Raw genomic sequence first — 21,402 nt, 5'->3', positions numbered from 1 at the left:
ATGCCTTATTTCTCATTCTAACAAAAGTGTTATTAACCTTAACATCCATCCCTTTGTCATTCTTCTTGAATGAAGAAACCAAGGATTTAGAAAGGTTAAATCACATGTCTAGAGACACACTCTCAAGTGATAGAACCAAGATCTGAGCCTATTCTTTGCTCTCCAAACCATAGTCCTCTCTAGTGAGGAGTAAGAGAAAATGCAGTAATGATGCAAAGTGGTAGAGCAACACTGGGATATTAAATTTAGGACTTCAAAGGTGTATCATTCATTTATCCAGTGTTTGTTTAGCATTAAGTGTGCTGAACATTGTTCTAGGTGCAGAGGTTATAGTAGTGAACCAAACGGACAAAAATCCATGCCCTGATGGACTTTACTTTCTGGAGAGAAAGACAGACATTAAACAAAATAAGTAACTTGTTATACAGTATTAGAAGGTGATGGATAAGTGCTGTAGAGAAAAATAGAGCAGGCAAGCAGGACAGGTATGCCAATGGGTATGTGCACTTTTAAAAGGATGTCTGGGAAGGACTTGGTGAGGAGTAAGCAGAGAATTTAAGAAGGAGGTAAGGGGGCACATTAGGTGGAAGAAACAGTTTTTTGCGTTGGCCCTGAGGCAGAAGTGTACTTCGTATATTCCAGAACACTAGGAGGGCGTTGTGCCTGGACTGGAGTGAATAGAAGAGTAACAGTGAATAGAATGGAAGAGTAGAAAGTGGTTTAGTTCAAGAAATAACTGGGTCCAGACTACATAGAGCCTGTAGAACACTGGAAGGGCTTGGGTGTTTACTTTTTGAGATAGAAACCATTACAGGATTTTAAGCAAAATGACATGGTCAGATTTATGCTTTTAAAACTCCACTCCAGCTACTGTGTTAAAAGCGTTCTAAAACAGTGAAGAGTAAAAGCAAGAAGATCAGTTAGGAGGCTCTCTTTAAAAATCTATTTGAGAGTTAGTGGTGTCTTACATTAGGAAACTGATAAGAAATGATTGGATTTGGATATATTTTTAACTTTTTATTTTGAAATAATTTTAGATTTATAGAGGAGTTGCGTAGATAATGCATAGAGTTCCTTAATGTCTCAGCATTATTGACATTTTGGACTAAATAAACCTGTGTTGTGGGGGTTGTCCTGTGCTATATAGGATGTTAGACAGATCCCTGGCCTCTGTCCATAGGTGGCAGTACCATCCCCCTGTTGTAACAATCAAAAATGTCTTTGGACATTACCAAATGCCCCCTATGGGGCAAAATTGCTCCTATTAAAAATCATTGCCATATACCCTTCACCTTTTTCCGCCTAATATTAATATCTTACATAACCACAGTACATTTGTCAAGCTAAGAAGTTAATATTGGTACAGTGCTTCTGCCAAGCTGCAGACTTTGTGTTTCACCAGTTTTTCCACTAATATCCTTTTTCCATTGCATTATCCAAACCAGGATACTACATTGGTTTTAGTTGTCGAGTCTCCTTTGTCTCTTCTAATGCATGAGTTTCTTGGTTTTTCCTTACCTTTTATGACCTTGATACTTTTGAGTACTGGTCAAGTATTTTTATAGGATGTTCCTCAGTTTAGATTTTCTGATATCTTCTCATGATTAGTTACAGAATTTTGAGGAAGAACACCACAGAGTAAAGTTCCCTTGTTAATATACCTTCTTATCAACATGGCATCACTGGGCGATCACTTAGGTAAGGTAGTTTTTGCCAGATTTTTGCATTAGAAAGTCATTATTTTCCCCCTTCCATACACTGGTCGTTAGAAGCAAGTCATTAAATTCAGCTTACACTCAAGGGGAGGGGAATTAAGCTCTACTTCCTGGAGGGAGATGTATCAAAGAATTTATGGACATATATTAAAACCACCACAGTAATTGGTAAATATTTTGAGGGAGATACTTTGAGCTTTTGCCAGTATCCTGTTTCTGCTACTTTTAGCATTCACCAATAATCTTGCCTGTAGTAATTATTGCTGTGATGTTCTAAATGTACTGTTTATTTTCCCTCATTCTTACTGCATTTACTGATTGGAATTCTTCTGTAAGGAAGGTTTGTTCCTTCTCTATCTTTTTATCTATCTAATCATATCAGTTCTAATTCATGGATACTTTATTCTTAGGGTTATAATTCAATTGGTATCATTATTTCTTTTATTGCCCAAATTATTCCAGCTTTGCCCATTGGGAGCTCTTTTAGTTGACTTCTGTGTCCTTTTGATACGCTCCTGTCCTTTGTATGTGTACGTGTTACGCTTCTTTATTCTCTGGCACTACTAGATGTTTCAGGCTTATCTTGTATCTTTCCTCCTCAGCCCTAGACTCATTTCTTTTCACCAAACTCTCATTCCTTTTATTGGAGAATGGTATTTTGAGGTCAAGATCTGGATGCTAGGTGTGCTTGTTGTTAATGGGATATCACTTCTGCTAGATGCTCTCTGTGGACAGAGCTAGGAAATATACGTATGCTTACTAATCTGTGTATCCACACATACCTCTATTTATTTCTGTGTGTAAAATGTATCTCTGACCCTAACTAGGTATGTTTTGATCGAACAGGGTTTGCTGATGAATGTGGAATGTGAAAAGAGAGACATCAAGGATGACTCTAAAGTTTTTGGCTTAAGCAACAGGAAGGGTGGAGTTGTCATTTTCAGAGACGGGAAGACTATGAGCAGAGCAGGTTTCTGGGTAGAATTCAAGAGTTCCGTTCCAGACTGGCTACATTTTTGAGTTGTCTAATAGACATGCTAATTGAAATGTCAAGTCAGCAACTGAACAAATGAATCTATAGTTCAGAGGAGGGTGATGATCTAGGTTGTATACATTTAGAAATTATCAGTATAGATGAGATCACCTGAGTTGAGTGTAGTTAGAAAAGAGATTCAAGGACTGACCACAGGGCATCCCAGTTAGAGAGATGAGGAGGAATAGTTCTGTAAAATGGTAAGGATTGGGGTGGGACTTTAGGATGGATTTCATATCTGTTATTAATAAACAGTTTGTCAGTACCTATTATTTGCAAGGCACTGAGCTGTTTCAGGAGTTAGCATTGAGCCATAAATTTATAATCTAGGATGAGACAAATTACAGACTGAAAAAGAAAATAGCAGTGGAAGGCAAATACCAGATAATGGTTCAAATACATACTAAAAAAGCTAGTTAGAGGACATAGGCATCAGAAAAAATAAACTCAAGCATGTGCCAGCTACATATAAACACTGATATAAATATGTACCAGATAAGAAGCTTGTCAAGGTTTCAAGCACGCACTAGCAATTATCAAAACGGAGAATCTCTTCTGCATGTTGATCTTGGTTTCTTAAGTTGCTTCTGCTCTTGGTCCCCTGTCATTTTAAGGCCTCAGGTTAGTAATTGTGCCTTTAGTCATAGCTATCAATTAAGCAAGTGAACTGGTTAGGAGAGTTTCTGTTACACTTGACTTTTTAACTTTTATCTCTCTACCACCTTTCCAGAATCAATGGGATTAGACTTCAGACTGTTTAAAAATTTGTTTCAGTGTAAAATCAAGCAGAAGTGGCCTTCATCTTCTGTGAACATGTGACACTTTTGACTGCTGCTTTCATGGATCGTCTTCAGTTCAGTTCAATTGCTCAGTCGTGTCCGACTCTTTGCGGCCCCATGGACTGCAGCACCCCAAGCCTCTCTGTCCATCACAAACAGAGGTTACTCAAACTCATGTCCATTGAGTTGGTGATGCATCCAACCATCTCGTCCTCTGTTGTCCCCTCTCCTCCCTCCTTTAATCTTTCCCAGCATCAGGGTCTTTTCCAATGAGTTGATCTTCATATCAGGTGGCCAAAGTATTGCATTTTCAGCTTAAGCATCAGTCCTTCCAATGAATATTCAGGACTGATTTCCTTTAGGATGGACTGGTTGGATCTCCATGCTGGCCAGGGAAATCAAGAGTCTTCTCCAATACCACAGTTCAAAAGCATCAATTCTTTGGCGCTCAGCTTTCTTTATAGTCCAACTCTCAACATCCATACATGAGTACTGGAAAAACCATAGCTTTGACTAGATGGACCTTTGTTGGCAAAGTCATGTCTCTGCTTTTTAATATGCTGTCTAGGTTGGTCATAACTTTTCTTCCAAGAAGCAAGCATCTTTTAATTTCATGGCTGCAGTCACCATCTGCAGTGATTTTGGAGCCCCCAAAAATAAAGTCTCTCACTGTTTCCATTGTTTCCCCATCTCTTTGCCATGAAGTGATGGGACCAGATGCCATGATCTTAGTTTTCTGAATGTTGAGTTTTAAGCCAACTTTTTCACTCTCCTCTTTCACTTTCTTTTTTTAAAAAAATTATTATTATTATTTTTTTACTTTACAATATTGTATTGGTTTTGCCATACATCAACATGCATCCGCCACGGGTGTACACGTATTCCCCATCTTGAACCCCCCTCCCACCTCCCTCCCCATACCATCCCTCTGGGTCATCCCAGTGCACCAGCCCCAAGCTTCCTGTATCCTGTGTCAAACCTGGACTGGCAATTCGTTTCTTATATGATGTTATACATGTTTTAATGCCATTCTCCCAAATCATCCCCCCCCCTTCCCCCAGAGTCCAAAAGACTGCTCTATACATCTATGTCTCTTTTGCTGTCTCACATACAGGGTTGTCGTTACCATCTTTCTAAATTCCATATATATGCGTTAGTATACTGTATTGGTGTTTTTCTTTCTGGCTTACTTCACTATGCATAATAGGCTCCAGTTTCATCTACCTCATTAGAACTGATTCAAATGTATTCTTTTTAATGGCTGAGTAATACTCCATTGTGTATATGTACCACAACTTTCTTATCCATTCATCTGCTGATGGACATCTAGGTTGCTTCCATGTCCTGGCTATCATAAACAGTGCTGCTATGAACATTGGGGTACACGTGTCTCTTTCCCTTCTGGTTTCCTCGGTGTGTATGCCCAGCAGTGGGATTGCTGGGTCGTGTGGCACTTTCATCAAGAAGCTCTTTAGTTCTTCTTCACTTTCTTCCAAAGGATGGTGTCATCTGCATATCTGAGGTTATTGATATTTCTCCTGGCAATCTTGATTCCTGCTTGTGCTTCATCCAGCCCAGCATTTCTCATGATATACTCTGCCTATAAGTTAAATAAGAAAGGTGACAATATACAGCTTTGACATACTCCTTTCCCAATTTGGAACCACCTGGACATGTCCACAGTTTATTGTGATCCACACAGTGAAAGGCTTTGGCATAGTCAATAAAGCAGAAATAGATGTTTTTCTTGAACTCTCTTGTTTTTCGATGATCCAGTGGATGTTGGCAATTTATTGTGGATCACAATAAACTGTGGAAAATTCTGAAAGAGATGGGAATACCAGACCACCTGACCTGCCTCTTGAGAAACCTATTTGCAGGTCAGGAAGCAACAGTTAGAACTGGACATGGAACAACAGACTGGTTCCAAATAGGAAAAGGAGTACGTCAAGGCTGTATAGTGTCACCCTGCTTATTTAACTTCTATGCAGAGTACATCACGAGAAACGCTGGGCTGGAAGAAGCACAAGCTGGAATCAAGATTGCCGGGAGAAATATCAATAACCTCAGATATGCAGATGACACCACCCTTATGGCAGAAAGTGAAGAGGAACTCAAAAGCCTCTTGATGAAAGTGAAAGAGGAGAGTGAAAAAGTTGGCTTAAAGCTCAACATTCAGAAAACAAAGATCATGGCATCCGGTCCCATCACTTCATGGGAAATAGATGGGGAAACAGTGTAAACAGTGTCAGACTTCATTTTTCTGGGCTCCAAAATCACTGCAGATGGTGACTGCAGCCATGAAATTAAAAGACGCTTACTCTTTGGAAGAAAAGTTATGGCCAACCTAGATAGCATATTCAAAAGCAGAGACATTACTTTGCCAACAAAGGTTCGTCTAGTCAAGGCTATGGTTTTTCCAGTGGTCATGTATGGATGTGAGAGTTGGACTGTGAAGAAAGCTGAGCGCCGAAGAATTGGTGCTTCTGAACTGTGGAGTTGGAGAAGACTGTTGAGAGTCCCTTGGACTGCAAGGAGATCCAACCAGTCCATTCTGAAGGAGATCAGCCCTGTGATTTCTTTGGAAGGACTGATGCTGAAGCGGAAACTCCAGTACTTTGGCCACGTCATGCGAAGAGTTGCCTCATTGGAAAAGACTCTGATGCTGGGAGGGATTAGGGGCAGGAGGAGAAGGGGATGACAGAGGATGAGATGGCTGGATGGCATCACTGACTCGATGGACATGAGTCTGAGTGAACTCCGGGAATTGGTGATGGACAGGGAGGCCTGGCATGCTGCGATTCATGGGGTCACAAGGAGTCGGACACGACTGAGCAACTGAACTGAACTGAACTGGACATGTCCACTCATGTCCAGTTGCTTTTTTACCTGAAAACAGATTTCTCAGGAGGTAGGTCAGGTGATCTGGTATTTCCAACTCTTGAAGAATTTTCCATAGTTTGTTGTGATTCACACAGTCAAAAGCTTTTATGTAGTCAATGAAGCAGAAGTAGATGTTTTACTGGAACTCTCTTGCTTTTTCAGTGATCCAGAAGATGTTGGCAATTTGATTTCTGGTTCCTCTGCCTTTTCTAAATCCTTGAGCATCTGGAAGTTCACAGTTCACATACTGTTGAAGCCTGGCTTGGAAAATTTTGGGCATACTTTACTAACATGTGAGATGAGTACAATTTTGCGGTAGTTTGAACATTCTTTGTCATTTGCCTTTCTTTGGGATCGGAATGAAAACTGACCTTTTCCAGTCCTGTGGTCACTGCTGAGTTTTCCAAATGTGCTGGCATATTGAGTAAAGCACTTTCACGGCATCATCTTTTAGGATTTGAAATAGCTCAGCTGGAATTCCATCACCTCCTCTAACTTTGTTCGTAGTGATGCTTCCTAAGGCCACTTGACTTCGCATTCTAGGATGTCTGGCTCTAGGTGAGTGATCACACCGTTGTGATTATCTGGGTTGTGAAGATCTTTTTTATATAGATCTTCTGTGTATTCTTGCCATGTCTTCTTAATATCTTCTGCTTCTGTTAGATCCATACCATTTCTGTCCTTTATTGTGCCCATCTTTGCATGAAATGTTCCCTTGGTATCTTTAATTTTCTTGAAGAGATCTCTAGTCTTTCCCATTCTATTGTTTTCCTCTATTTCTTTGCATTGATCACTGAGGAAGGCTTTCTTATCTCTCCTTGCTATTCTTTGGAACTCTGCATTCAAGTGGGTATATCTTTCCTTTTCTTCTTTGCCTTTTGCTTCTCTTCTTTTCACAGCTATTTGTAAGGCCTCCTCAGACAACCATTTTGCCTTTTTGCATTTCTTTTTCTTGGGGATGGTCTTGATCCCTGTCTCCTGTACAATGTCACGAACCTCTGTCCATAGTTTTTCAGGCACTCTATCTATCAGATCTAGTCCCTTAAATCTATTTGTCACTTCCACTATAATCACAAGGGATTTGATTTAGGGCGTATATGAATGGTCTAGTGGTTTTCCCTACTTTCTTCAATTTCAGTCTGAATTTGGCAATAAGGAGGTCATGATCTGAGTCATGGTCAGCTCCAGGTCTTGTTTTTGCTGACTGTATAGGGCTTCTCCATCTTTTGCTGCAAACAATATAATCAGTCTGTTTTTGGTATTGACCAGCTGATGATATCTATGTGCAGAGTCTTCTCTGGTGGTGTTGGAAGAGGGTGTTTGCTATGACCAGTGCATTCTCTTGGCAGTACTCTATTAGCCTTTGCCCTGCTTTATTCTGTACTGTAAGGCCAAATTTGTCTGTTACTGCAGATATTTCTTAGACACTCACATTTGTCATTTTATTAAATTCATATCCAAATGTGATCATGGAACTTTAAAAGTAATTTAAATGTGTAACATAGTAAACCTAGGTTTAAGTAAAATATTTTAATTTTAGCTCTGTTGCACTAAAAATGGATAGGTTTCATTGCCAGCCATTAAAAGGTGATATGGCATGAGACATGCAGATGTATTTACTCAGTAGTAGTTTTTCGATCACTCTCTAGGACCTGTAAGAGAAATGAGGGGTATATCTACGTTAGAAACATAAGGGGCAAAAAGATCACAGGATTCCATTCTCAATTCTGCCACTGAATGGTTGGCAAAGCTGTTAACTATTTGTATGTACAGTATGTTGTATTTATTAATTGTGGAAAGCTTTATTCTATTCATATGCTGAATAAAAAGAGACTCTGCCTTGAGTGTAAAGACTATGTCTTATTAGCACAATGCCTAGCATGAAATGGATACTCAGATGGTTGTTGAATGAAGGAGTTACATAAAATACTTGACTGTTACATTAAGACATAAAGAGTTATTTAGCTTGCTCAAGTAACCTTAAGGTATTAAAAACTTTGTGTAATTCAGATTTAGGGCAAAGTAAAATAACTGTGTGTTAACATTCTCATTTTAGCCTAAGCCAAACAAACAATGGACTTCCCTGGTGGCTCAGATAGTAAAGAATCTGCCTGCAATGCAGGAGACCAGGGTTCCATCCCTGGAGGAGGGCATGGCTCAGATGATGAAGAATCTGCCTGCGATGTGGGAGACTCAGGTTCAATCCCTGGGTTGGGAAAATCCCCTGGAGAAGGAATGACAACTCACTCCAGTATTCTTACCTGGAGAATTCCACGGACAGAGGAGCCTGGCAGACTACAGTCCATGGGGTCACAAAGAATCATGACATGACTGATTGACTAAGACTTTCACTTTCAAACAAACAATACTACTCTTAAAAACATGATCCTTATCTTTCAAGTAATTCATAATCCTGTCCTCTATGAGTAGTCAAGAATTCTATTCAGGAATCAGGCTGCCTGAATTTGAATCTTGGCTCAACTGATTACTATCCATGGGATCTGAAGTTGGTTTAACTGTGCTTCAGTTTCCTCATTTGTAAAATGGGAATAATAATATAACTACTTGATGGAATTGTGAAGTGAGATAACAATATGTAGGAAGCACATGTTTGATATATAGTATTCAATTAATTTTAACTGTTATTCTAAAAATGTTGAGAGACTAATATTTTAAAATTTTGCATTTTCTAGAAAATAATGTTTGCTGAGTGATAGCTAAAGGGAAAATAAAAAAAAAACTCTGTGAACAAGAAAAGAAGACTGATGGAAAATAAACTTATAGTAATGTGTTGAAACTATGAAAGATAGGTTTTCTACTTTTTGCTACGTCTATTTTTCCCCTCTTCATTTGCTTAGCAGATTTTTATTAACTATTTTACTATAAGACACTGGGCTTTCATGAGCATATTACTTTTTAAGAGTCAACATTGCATTGTGGTTAAGAACATGAATTCTGGACCCAGATTGCCTGAGATTGAATCATCTTGGGGAAATTACTCTCTATGCCTGAGTGTTCTCATCTGTGAAATTGGGATATTGATGGTACCTACCTCAGAGAGTTCATGAGCTAATAATTGAACAGTGTTTAAAATAATGCATGGGGTGTAGTAAATGTCTTGTGTTGTTGAATAAAATAAAGAATGGTAGAAATATAACATTTGAAAATTAATGAAAGATTTTAGCTTTATAGGTTCATCCATACTCAGTAGACTATTTGTTTTCTTATAGTTGAGGAAAGTTTTCCTCTTAATCCCCTGGGTCTGCCTCCATGGTAGAGAAGCAGGAAAACAGTTTTCTTGTAAATCCTTTATATGATAGGAGCACTTTTCATAGTTTAGAATTAGGTTCCCCCCCACCCCCACCAATAATTTTCATAAGAGATTGAGTTACTTTTGTTATTACAAGACAAGATGCCGTGATGTACCTCTTAAATATTTTGAAATAATGAGTTGAATATTTCAAATGCCGAGAAACTGCCTTCTTCCCAGGTGTGAAACAATTTTTATAGATTTTATTTGGGTATGAAGTAGGAGTAATTGTGGGAGTTTGTGTGAAAGATTTAAGGCATTGGAGAAGCAATAAAATGTATTTTCCTGATGTCAGTTCTCTCTTTGACTTGAAAAATTGTTTTTGCAGCAATATCCCTTGACTGTTTTTCAGCATTTGCCTTTGAGGACTGGCTGCATTCACAATGTTAAACCTCACAACTAAATACTTCAGATGGACTGCCATTTCTTAATTCAGCTATGGTCCTGACCTGAAGTTAAAAGAGGTTGTTGGCTTCCAGATTCAATGAGGAAGTTAATAATAAGGAGAGAAGAGGATCCTGTAGTTTGACGATCTTTTTATTCTGTATAGATTAAGACAAAGTTTACATTGTTTCTTATATACCCCTTTCCTCACATATGTTGCTTGTGGAATGATAGCATCAGTGAATATGTAAATTATGCTATCAGCAGTCTAGAAATAATATGGTAGTTCCTAATTTAGGAAGTTGAACTTTAATTATTGACTTAGATTTTATTTCACATGTAAATGTTTATTAAACACGCAAATAAAGTTTGAATTCTATTATAAATGCAACTTGTAGTTCTGTTGTCAGTTTTGCATTCCAAAAGTCTATTAAAAAAACTCATCATCTAGAAAAGGGAGTGTTTTATAATGTTTTGTAAAAGGCAAAAAAAAAAAAAGCTGCATGAATGTTAATCCTCTCTTCTCTTATCTCCTATAGGACCACATGGTCTGGGTTTTTATGAACTAGCTCTCTGACTAGGAAACTCAATCCTACTATACGGATTTCCCTCTAATTTTCTCTCTCTTGGCTTCAGATTTGAAGTAGAGTTTGGTATTATCTATTACAGATTATCTATTATCTATACATCTTTAAATTTTATGATAAAAAAGTTAGCTTTTAAAAACAACAGTTTCAGATATACAACCTTATAATTTGATATCTATATATACTACAGAGTGATCACCATCACAAGTCTAGTTCCGTTCATTACCATTCAATTGACTCCCTTCACCCACTTCCTTTACCCACCCCTTAACCCCTTTCCCCTCTGTTCTCTATATTTTTGAGTTTGTTTTGTTATATTTTGTTTATTTTTTTGTTTTCTTAGATTCCACGTATGAGTGAAATCATATAGTATTTTTCTTTTTTCGTCTAACTTATTTCACTTGGTATAATACCTTTGTGGTCTATCCATGTTGTCACAAATGGCAGGATTCCATTTTTTTCCATGGTGAGTTAATAGTCCATTTTATATGTATTTGTGCTGTATCTTTATTCATTCATCAGTGGACAGTTGTTTCCATATATTGGCTACTGTGAATAGTACAGCAGTGAAGTGTATACAGTAGTACAGCAGTACCTGGCTGTGTGTATATATATATCTTTTCAATTAGTGTTTTTATGTCTGTCGGTGGGGAATAGCTGAGTCATACAGTAGTAGTATTAAGTTGTTTTTGTTTTTGTTTTCAGAAATCTCCATAATGTTCTCCACAGTGGGTCCACCAATTTACAGTCCCATTAGCATAGTACAAGGATTCCCTTTTCTCCACATCCTGTCCAACATTTGTTGTTTCTTGTCTTTTCAATGACAGCCATTTTAACAGATGTGAAATAATATCTCATTGTGGTTTTTGATTTGCATTTTCCTCACAGTGATGTTGAACATCTTTCTGTTTGCCTATTGGCCGTCTGTATGTCTTCTTTGGAAAAATGTAGTCAGATCCTCCTCCCATTTTTAAATCAGGCTTTTATTGGTTTGTTGTTGTTGTTCTTGTGTGAGTTCATTATATATGTTTTGGATATTAACCTCTTTTTGGATATGTGATTTGCAAATATCTTTCCCCATTCAGTAAGTTTCCTTTTTGTTTTGACGATGGTTTCCTAAAAGCAGAAGCTTTTTTAGATTGAATTCCCACTTGTTTATTTTTTCTTTTGTTTCCTTTGCCTTTGGAGTCAGAACACGTAAAATATTGCTAAGACTGGTATCAGTGAAGTTGCTGTTTTTGTTTTCTTCTAGAAATTTTATGATTTCAGGTCTCACATTCAAGCCTTTAATCCTATTTTGAGTTAATTTTTGTGTCTGATATAGGATAGTGGTCTTGTTTCATTCTTTTGCATGTGACTGTTCAGTTTTCCCAGTACTGTTTATTGAAGAGACTGTCCTTTCTCCACTGTATGTTCTTTACTCCCTTATCATAAATTAATTTCCCTATGTGTGAGTTTTTTCTGGTTTCTTAATTCTGTTCTGTTGATCTGTGTGTACGTTTTTGTGCCAGTACCATACCGTTTTGATTACTAAAGCCTTGTAACATAGTTTGAAATCAAGGAGCATGAGATTTCCAGCTTAGTTTTTTCTCAGTGTTATTTGACTATTTGTGATTTTTTTTGTGTTTCCATGCAAATTTTAGAATTATTTGCTTTCGTTCACTGAAATGTGCTGTTGAAATTTTGATAGGGATTGTATTGAATTTGTAGATTGCTTTGGAGGATTAAAAAGAACATTTTAACAATATCTGTTCTTTAAATCTATGAATACAGAATATCTTTCCTCTGTGTGTGTGTGTGTGTGTCTTCTTCAGTTTTTTTCTCTATGTCTTATATTTTTCATTGTACAGGTGTTTCACCTCCTGGTTAAATTTATTTCTGGGTATTTTATTCTTTTTGATTCTGTTGTAAATGAGATCATTTCCTTCATTTCTCTTTCTTATAATTTGTTATTAGTGTATAGAAATGTCACAGATTTCTGTGTATTGATCTTGTATCCTTTGACTTTACGGAACTTATTTATTAGTTCTACATGTTTTTACGTGGATTCTTAGGGTTTTTTGTATATAGTATCATGTCATCTACCAAATAGTGATAGTTTTACTTCTTCCTTTCTACTTTGGATGACTTATATTTCTTTTTCTTGCCTAATTGCTATGGCTAGAACTTCCACTTTTAATTTATTTTTCTTGCCTAATTGCTATAGCTAGGACTTTGGCCACCTGATGCAAAGAGCTGACTCCTTGGAAAAGACTCTGATGCTGGGGAAGGTTGAGGGCAGGAGGAGACGGGGATGACAGAGAATGAGATGATTGGATGGCATCACTGACTCAATGAACATGAGTTTAAACTCCAGAAGATGGTGAAGGACAGGGAAGCCTGGCATGCTGCAGTCCACAGGGTTGCAAAGAGTAGACACGATTGAGTGACTGAATAACAAAAACTTCTGATACTATGTTGAATAAAAGTGGCAAGAGTAGGCATCCGTGTCTTGTTCCTGGCCTTAGAGGAGAAGCTTTCATCTTTTCACCATTGAGTAGGATATTAGCGTGGCTTTGTCATATATGGCCTTTGTTGTGTGGAAGTAAATTCCCTCTATGTTGAGAGTTTTTTTTTAATCATAAATAGATCTATTGAGATGATCATATGATCTTTATCCTTCATTTTGTTAATGTATCATGTTGATTGATTTTGTATATGTCCAAGCATCTTTGCATCTCTAGACTAAATCCCACTTAACCATGGTATAGGATCCTTTTAATGTATTGTTGGATTCAGTTTGCTAGTATTTTGTAGCATATTTTTGCATCTATGTTAATCAAGGATACTGGCCTTTAATTTTCTTTTTTTTTTTCTTTCTTTTTTTATATTGTTGTTGTCTTTGGTTTTGGTATCATAGTAATGCTGGCTTTGTAAAATGAGTTTGGAAGGTTTTCCTCCTATTCAGTTTTATTTGGATAGTTTGGGAAGGGTAGTCTTCTTTGAATATTTTATAGAGTTTACCAGTGAAGCTGCCTGGTCTTGGACTTTTGTTTGTTGGGAGATTTTTGATTACTGTTACAATTTTCTTGTTAGTAACTGATCCATTCAGATATTATAATTCTTTATGATTCATGCTTGGAAGATTATGTTTCTAGGAATTTATCATGTCTTCTAGTTGTCCCATTTGTGGACATTGTTCATAGTAGTCTCCTATGATCCTTTGTATTTTGTGTTATCAGCTGTAACTTCTCTTTTATCTCTGATTTAATTTGAATTCTGTCTTGAGTTCTTGGTTAGTCTTGCAAAAGGTTTGTTGATATTGCTTATCTTTTCTAAGAACCACTTTTTAGTTTCATTGATATTAAAAATTTTTTATTCTATTTCATTTATTTCTTTTTTTTCCATTACCAAAATCATTTTTATTTAATATTTGTATTCAAAGTAAGAAAACTACTTTTATAGAATACTTTTTTTTCATTTTGTAACAAAAGCATTTTGGTTTCAAAACTTGTCTGTCCAATTTAAGTACATGATTGTGGCAACTCAGTACTAGTGTTCTTCAAACTTTTCTTTTACATTTAGAGGATTTACATAATCTGAATTACAGTTAAATTCTGCATATTGATTCATTTGGAAAATGTGTAGCTATTTGTATTATGAAGAGTTTCCACTTGAACATAAATTCTTGTACATGTCTTGCTAGATCACAAATAAGCTTTTCCTTTCTTTGGTGCTACAAATTCCACTTCTTCAAATGCAGTGTCATATTGATAAATTATGTAAACTACACAGCCATTTTTTCTGTCTTAGATTATTGAACATTTGGTAAGCATGTTTTTTGTTCAAGAAAATTTTCAATTAACAGTACAGTAAATCTTTATAGCATTTGTACATAACACAACCAGCAAAAATTGGCAGAGAACACAAGATCATTAAATTCATTATTTCATTTATTTCTAAACTGATCTTTATTATTTCATTCCTTCCACTGATTTTGAGCTGCATTTGTTCTTTTTCTAGTTCCTTTAGGTGTGAAGTTAGATTGTTGATTTATTTTGTTGTTGATTTGTTTCTTGAGGTAAATCTGTATTGCTATAAACTTTTCTCTTAGAACTGCTTTTGCTGCATCCCATAGATTTTGATATATCAGGTTTCTGTTTTCATTTATCTCTAGGTATTTTTTTTATTTCTTCTTTGATTCCTTTGTGACCCATTGGTTGTTCAGTTGTGAGTTCTTTAATCTCCATGTTTTTGTGTTTTTTTCCCTTTTTTTTTTTCTTGTGATTGTGTTCTAGTTTCATAGCACTATAATCAGAGAAGGTGCTTGACATGATTTCAGTCTTCTTGAATTTAGTGAGATTTGGTTTGTGACCTGATATGTGATCTGTCCTGGAGAACGTTCCCATGTGCTTTTGAGAATTTGTATTCTGCTTTTGGATGCAGTGTTCTATGTCCATTAAGCAAATCTGGTTTAATATATCATTTAGTTTCATTGTTTTCTTATTGATTTTCTTTCTGGATGGTCTATGCAGTGATGTAAGTAGAGTGCTAAGTTCTCTAGTATAATTATATTGCCTTCAGTTTCTCTCTAAGTTCATTAATATTTGCTTTATATATATCATGGTGCTTCTGTGTTATGTGCATATATATTTATAAATGTTGTATCTTCTTGCTAAATTAACCCCCATCATTATTATGTAATGCTCTTCTTTGTCTTTTATTGAAATATTAGTTTTGAAATCTATTTTGTCAGAAAGTATAGCTACTCCAGCTTTCTTTTCACTCCTATTAGCCAAGGAATATCTTTTTCAACCCTTCACTTTCAGTCTCTATGTGTCTTTTCTTCTGAAGTGACTCTGGTAGGCTACATATAGATGGGTCTTGTTTTTTCATCCATTCAGCCACTCTTTGTCTTTTGATTGACAAATTTAGTCCATTTACTTTTAAAGTAATTATTGATGGATATGTACTTATTGCCATTTTGTTAAATGTTCTGTAGTTGGTTTTATAGTTCTTCTTAGCTCCTTTCTTCTCTTCTGTCTTCTTTTGTGTTTTGGTGGTTTTCTTTAGTATTTTATTATTCTTTTTTCATGTTCTTTTGTGTGTGTACTATACTTTTTTGTGTGTGTGTGGTTGCTGAAAATTTCACATATGACATCCTAGGTAAGTAGCAGCCAGTTTTAGCAAGGCTTTGGAATTTGTTCCAGTTTATCTTTTTACCCCTTCCCTCTGATGTTTTATACTTTTGATGATACATTTTCTATCTTATTTTATACATCCCTTAAGATTATAAGTTTTACTCTTGCTACTTGTCTTTTAACTTTCATGCTTGCTTTATAAGTGATTAATTAACCATTTTTATTATGTATTTGGCCTTTTCCAGTGAGATTTTTACTTTCATGTGTTTTCTCATTATTGATTATTTCCAAATCTTTTCAGGTTAAAGAAGTCTTTTAAATATTTCTTTTAGGGCTGGTTTAGTGATGATGATTCCTTTAGCTTTTGCTTATCTAGGAAACCCTTGATCTCTCCTTCAATTCTGAATAATAACCTTATTGGGTAGACAATTTTGGTTGGAAATTTTTCCTTTTCAGCACTTTGAATATGTCATGCTACTTCCTTCTGGTTGAAGGAAGTTTTTACTGAAAAATCTGCTAAAAATCTTATGGCATTTCCCTCATATATAGCAAGTTGTTTTTCTCTTGCTGCTTGTAGGATTCTCTCTCTATCCTTAACTTTTGCCATTTTAATTGTAATGTATCTTTGTGTGTGTCTCTTTGGCTTGAGCTTATTTGGAACTCTCTGGCCTTGCTGAACCTGAATGTCTATTTCTTTCCTCAGATTAGGGATATTTTCAGTCACTCTTTCTTCAAATAATTTTTGGGGCCTTTTCTTTGTCTCTTCTTCTAGGAGTTGAAGATTAACAAATGTATCTCCCTCACCTATGGGCAATGGACTTTATTGTTTTTTCACAGGTTTTCAGGTCTAGTCAATTTATGGATGAGCCATTTAAGACTATGTTTTCTGTTCTGTAGTTTTCCTGGGCATATTCTCTGTTAATTTTCAAAGCCAGGTCTTTGCAGGACCTAGGAGTTGGTTTGCTTGATATGGAGCTTGAATCTCTTGCTCCTGAGGGAAATGATTTGTTCCTTGATGATCCCTCCCAATTGTGAATCACTGAGTGTGGGGTGTGGGTTTTTTCTTTGGTGAGACTGTGTCTCTATCTATCTTCACAATCTCTTGCTGTTCTTTTATCCTTTGTTGAGGAGGTTCTGTTTATCCAGTTTTTAGGTCCCTTTCTGTTGGAATTATTCCATATGTAGCTATAGATTTGTTGTGTTCATCAGAGGAGGAGAGTTTAGGATCTTCCTACATCTCCACCTTCAACCCTGTCAATGTAGAAAAAATTGGGAAAATATAGAATAAGTGAAAAAGAGGAAATCTGTTACTCTACCATCCAGGGACAACTGGTACTAATAATTTGTTGCCTCACCCCACCTCCTTTGTTGTGCATGTATTACTTTTCAACATACCTAATTGACATCATACTGTTTATTGTAGAGGTATCATTAATGTATCAGATTAGTCAGTGCAGTAATCTGGTCATGCTGTGAGAAGCAGGCAGGGCTAAGACTGGCTGAGGAGACAGTACATTCATGCTCTATAGGAGGTTCTTTTCATTTAGAGGAATTGGTGTATTTCTCTTTTTCATATTGCTAAACTAAATTTGAATAACTTTACAAGCATGTTTGAAGCATCTCTACCTTTTATAATTTTATATCCTTTTTTTTTCTGATAACATTTTCCCATATCAGAAAATCCTATATCTATATCCCCCTCCCTTTTGAACCTCCCTCCCATCTCCCTTCCTATCCCACCTCTCCAGGTTGATACAGAGCCCCTGTTTGAGTTTCCCAAGTCATACAGCAAATTCCCATTGGCTATCTATTTTACATATGGTAATGTAAGTTTCCATGTTACTCTCTCCATACATTTCACCCTCTCCTCCTGTCTCCCCATGTCCATAAGTCTTCAATATAAAAAAATTTTGAGCTGTTTTAGTCTTGTTTTTCTTACTAAGTCTTCAAATTCCAGTTTATATTTTCCACTTACGGCACATCAATTCAGACTAGCCATGTTTCAAGTGCTCTGTAGCCACATGTGGCTAGTTTTAGCACAGTCCTAGAGCATATAATTTTCTCCATAAGATGTGATAAAATAGCACTTTCCAGGTACTCTACAAGAGAAGAAAGCAGCAAAGCAAGGTTGCACTATGGATGTTGAGCTCTCATTTTGGTGTCTCGTGAAATTTTAAAACTTTGTCTCAATAAAATTACACATTCTTTTATTTATGGATCTTCATGTTACACATGCTAAGTTGCTTCAGTTGTGTCTGACTCTTTGTGACCTTGTTGACTAGCCCACCAGGCTCTTCTCTCCATGGGATTCTCCTGGCAAGAATACTGGAATGAGTTGCTGTACCCATTTTTAGGGGATCTTCTCAACCCAGGGATCAAACCTGTGTCTCTTAAGTCTCCTGCATTGGTAGGCTGGCTGTTTACCACTAGTGCCACTTAGGAAGCCCTCGTGTTACACAATAATGCTAAATTTGTAGTCGTCCAAAGGTTTGCTAGGTATAATACTTGAAGTTAATTCTCAGATAGTCAATAAAATCAATTCCTACTAAGGGTTTTGGATAACAAAGAGTTTGCAAGAGTTTAAGTCCTGAAGAGAAATAAATTTTTATTAATCATGTACAGAAAACCTTTATGAAGTCAGGAACAAAGACATATAAACATTTATGTATTACATATGCACATGTAACTTATATATCTGTGTACACACACATACATATATATTTATCATAATTCTTATCATTACTTTTAAGGAACAGTAGCAATTAAAATCATTCTTTTCTTTCTAAAGTGAATTTGTGACATGGTAAGAAAGATGTGGCATGATTAGAGGTTAGTGGTATAAATTGAATGTATAAAGTAGAATATTAAAAATGCTTTGCTTTTAATTTGTGATCATAGGAAAAAAATTTCTTAACATCTATAAGCTTTTATTTTGTTCTGTAAAAATGGAGATAAGATTTTAATGTGGAGGCTGCTTTTTTTTCTCAATCTGATTTTTATTAACAAGTTGGATGAAGGAAACCTAGAGGGATATACCTTATGCATTTACAAATGAATATTGAATAAATACACTAAATATTGAATTCAAAAGTTGAATATATGTACAAGAACTTTCTAAACTGAGAGTCCTACAAATGGAAGCTACTGAACTTGGTTTGTATTATTTCTTCTTATTTAAGGTATTTACTGGAATGTGAGAAGTATAATAATATTTGCCTTGTACAAACCATAGATAGGACTCTCTGTTGTGGTTGTATTTTTCCTTACCATTAATATTTTATCAGATTTTATCTTAAACATTAGATATATGTCTAAAATCTAGGGATTCCCTGGTGGCTCAGGGGTAAAGAATCCGCTTGCCAGTGCAGGAGACACAGGTCTGATCCCTGTCTGCAAAGATCCCACATGCTATGAAGCAACTAGGCCCAGGCGCCACAGCTACTGAGTCTGTTGTCTAGAGCCTGGGATCTGCAACTACTGAAGTCCACACACCTTGAGCCCATGCTCTGCAACAAGAGAATCCACTGCCGTGAGAAGCCCACGCACTGCAACCAGAGAGTAGCTCCCTCTTGCCACAGCTAGCAAAAAGCCCACACAGCAGTGAAGACCCAGCACATCCCCCCACCAAAAAAGGTCTAGCACTTAAGCATCTTTACATCTGTTCATAGTATATATGCAGTTAGAAATTTTGTTGTTATTGTGAGATGGACATGACTTTTTACTGTACCCAGTCTTAAAGCTCATCCTGATCGAGACAAATGCAAGCTCATTGGATGCCAAAATTGTTTTGGAAGCAAAGTAGCAATATATAAACTTTCTGTAATTGCACACTTACTCGGTCATCTGTAGCAACTGAAAATTTGGCTATTTCCCATTTTTAGGGTACATTTCCCCATTTTTAGAGATATTTCTCATTCTTAGGATGTATTCATTTTTTCCTGTTAGGAATGAAGTAAGCAAGCCGCATGTGAGATAGCATGTGTAGTGTGACATATGCCTTGTTGTTTCCTGGGTGTGAGTGAGGAACTTTAGGGAGAAATTGAATGTTGGCAGTGTATGAGGACACTGAACTAAACGATACTGTCTGAAAGTAGTTGGCACACTTTTCTGTTTTTATTATACTCCACTTCTACCTTCACCTCAAACCTTTGAGTATCTTTGAATATTTGGAACAGAAAGATAACCCAATCATACTTGATTTTTTCCCCTCCTTTTTCTTTTTTAAATTTTATTTTTAAACTTTACAATATTGTATTAGTTTTGCCAAATATCGAAATGAATCCTCCACAGGTATACCTGTGTTCCCCATCCTGAACCCTCCTCCCTCCTCCCTCCCCATACCCTCCCTCTGGGTTGTCCCAGTGTACCAGCCCCAAGCATCCAGTATCGTGCATCGAACCTGGACTGGCGACTCGTTTCATACATGATATTATACATGTTTCAATGCCATTCTCCCAAATCTCCCCACCCTCTCCCTCTCCCACAGAGTCCATAAGACACTCTCAGTGTCCCTTTTGCTGTCTCATACACAGGGTTATTGTTACCATCTTTCTAAATTCCATATATATGCGTTAGTATACTGTATTGGTGTTTTTCTTTCTGGCTTACTTCACTCTGTATAATAGGTTCCAGTTTCATCCATCTCATTAGAACTGATTCAAATGTATTCTTTTTAATGGCTGAATAATACTTCATTGTGTATATGTACCACAGCTTTCTTATCCATTCATCTGCTGATGGGCATCTAGATTGCTTCCATGTCCTGGCTATTATAAACAGTGCTGCGATGAACATTGGGGTACACGTGTCTCTTTCCCTTCTGGTTTCCTCAGTGTATATGCCCAGCAGTGGGATTGCTGGATCATAAGGCAGTTCTATTTCCAGTTTTTTAAGGAATCTCCACACTGTTCTCCATAGTGGCTGTACTAGTTTGCATTCCCACCAACAGTGTAAGAGGGTTCCCTTTTCTGCACACCCTCTCCAGCATTTATTGCTTGTAGACTTTTGGATCGCAGCCATTCTGACTGGCGTGAAATGGTACCTCATAGTGTTATTAAGAGGTATATGCAGTGATAGTGTAGACCACTTGGCCAAATGAAAAATGAGTGATCTGTTGATTAAATGAAATGATTTGCTTCAGTACAAGGCAGGGAAGAGATACTTGCTCCTTCTCTTCCCTTGTTGATCTTTTCCCCCTAATGGCTAGAAGTGCATTTTTAAAGCAATTCTGATATGCAAAATTCTCTGCTTATTTCTATTCCATTCTAAATTTTACTCTTTGGTACCATGCTCTGGCACATGGGAAAGAGAGTTGAAATCTTGTCCTTTTTCTTTGATTTCATTTCTTATGTATCTTGCATCTGCTCATTCTTAGCTTAGAAAATACTAATAATAATTGGTTAAAATAAGAAGTTCATTTCATGACTGCTTGTTGTAATCTAGTCCTGAATAGTTTTTTTTTTTTTTTTTTTTAATTAGGCCCTTAAAAATTCCAATCTAGATCAGCAAAATTTCCCAATAACAGTAAACTGGCATATTTAATATATACCAAATTGTAGCTCATGCATTTGACAATATGCTCTGCATTAAGT

General features: G+C 36.6%; 1 protein-coding gene across 20 annotated transcripts in view; it reads left to right on the top strand.

Annotated features, from left to right (window-relative positions):
• The window catches only part of PEAK1 (pseudopodium enriched atypical kinase 1), a 315,210-nt gene that overhangs the window by 5,297 nt on the left and 288,511 nt on the right, over nucleotides 1-21,402 (top strand). The gene's annotated exons all lie outside the window — the stretch shown is intronic.

The sequence above is a fragment of the Bos indicus genome, chromosome 21 (genome assembly GCF_029378745.1).
Source record: "Bos indicus isolate NIAB-ARS_2022 breed Sahiwal x Tharparkar chromosome 21, NIAB-ARS_B.indTharparkar_mat_pri_1.0, whole genome shotgun sequence".
Taxonomy (NCBI): domain Eukaryota; kingdom Metazoa; phylum Chordata; class Mammalia; order Artiodactyla; family Bovidae; genus Bos; species Bos indicus.
Note: the sequence above shows the minus strand (reverse complement) of the source record. Positions and strands in the feature narration are given on the sequence as shown.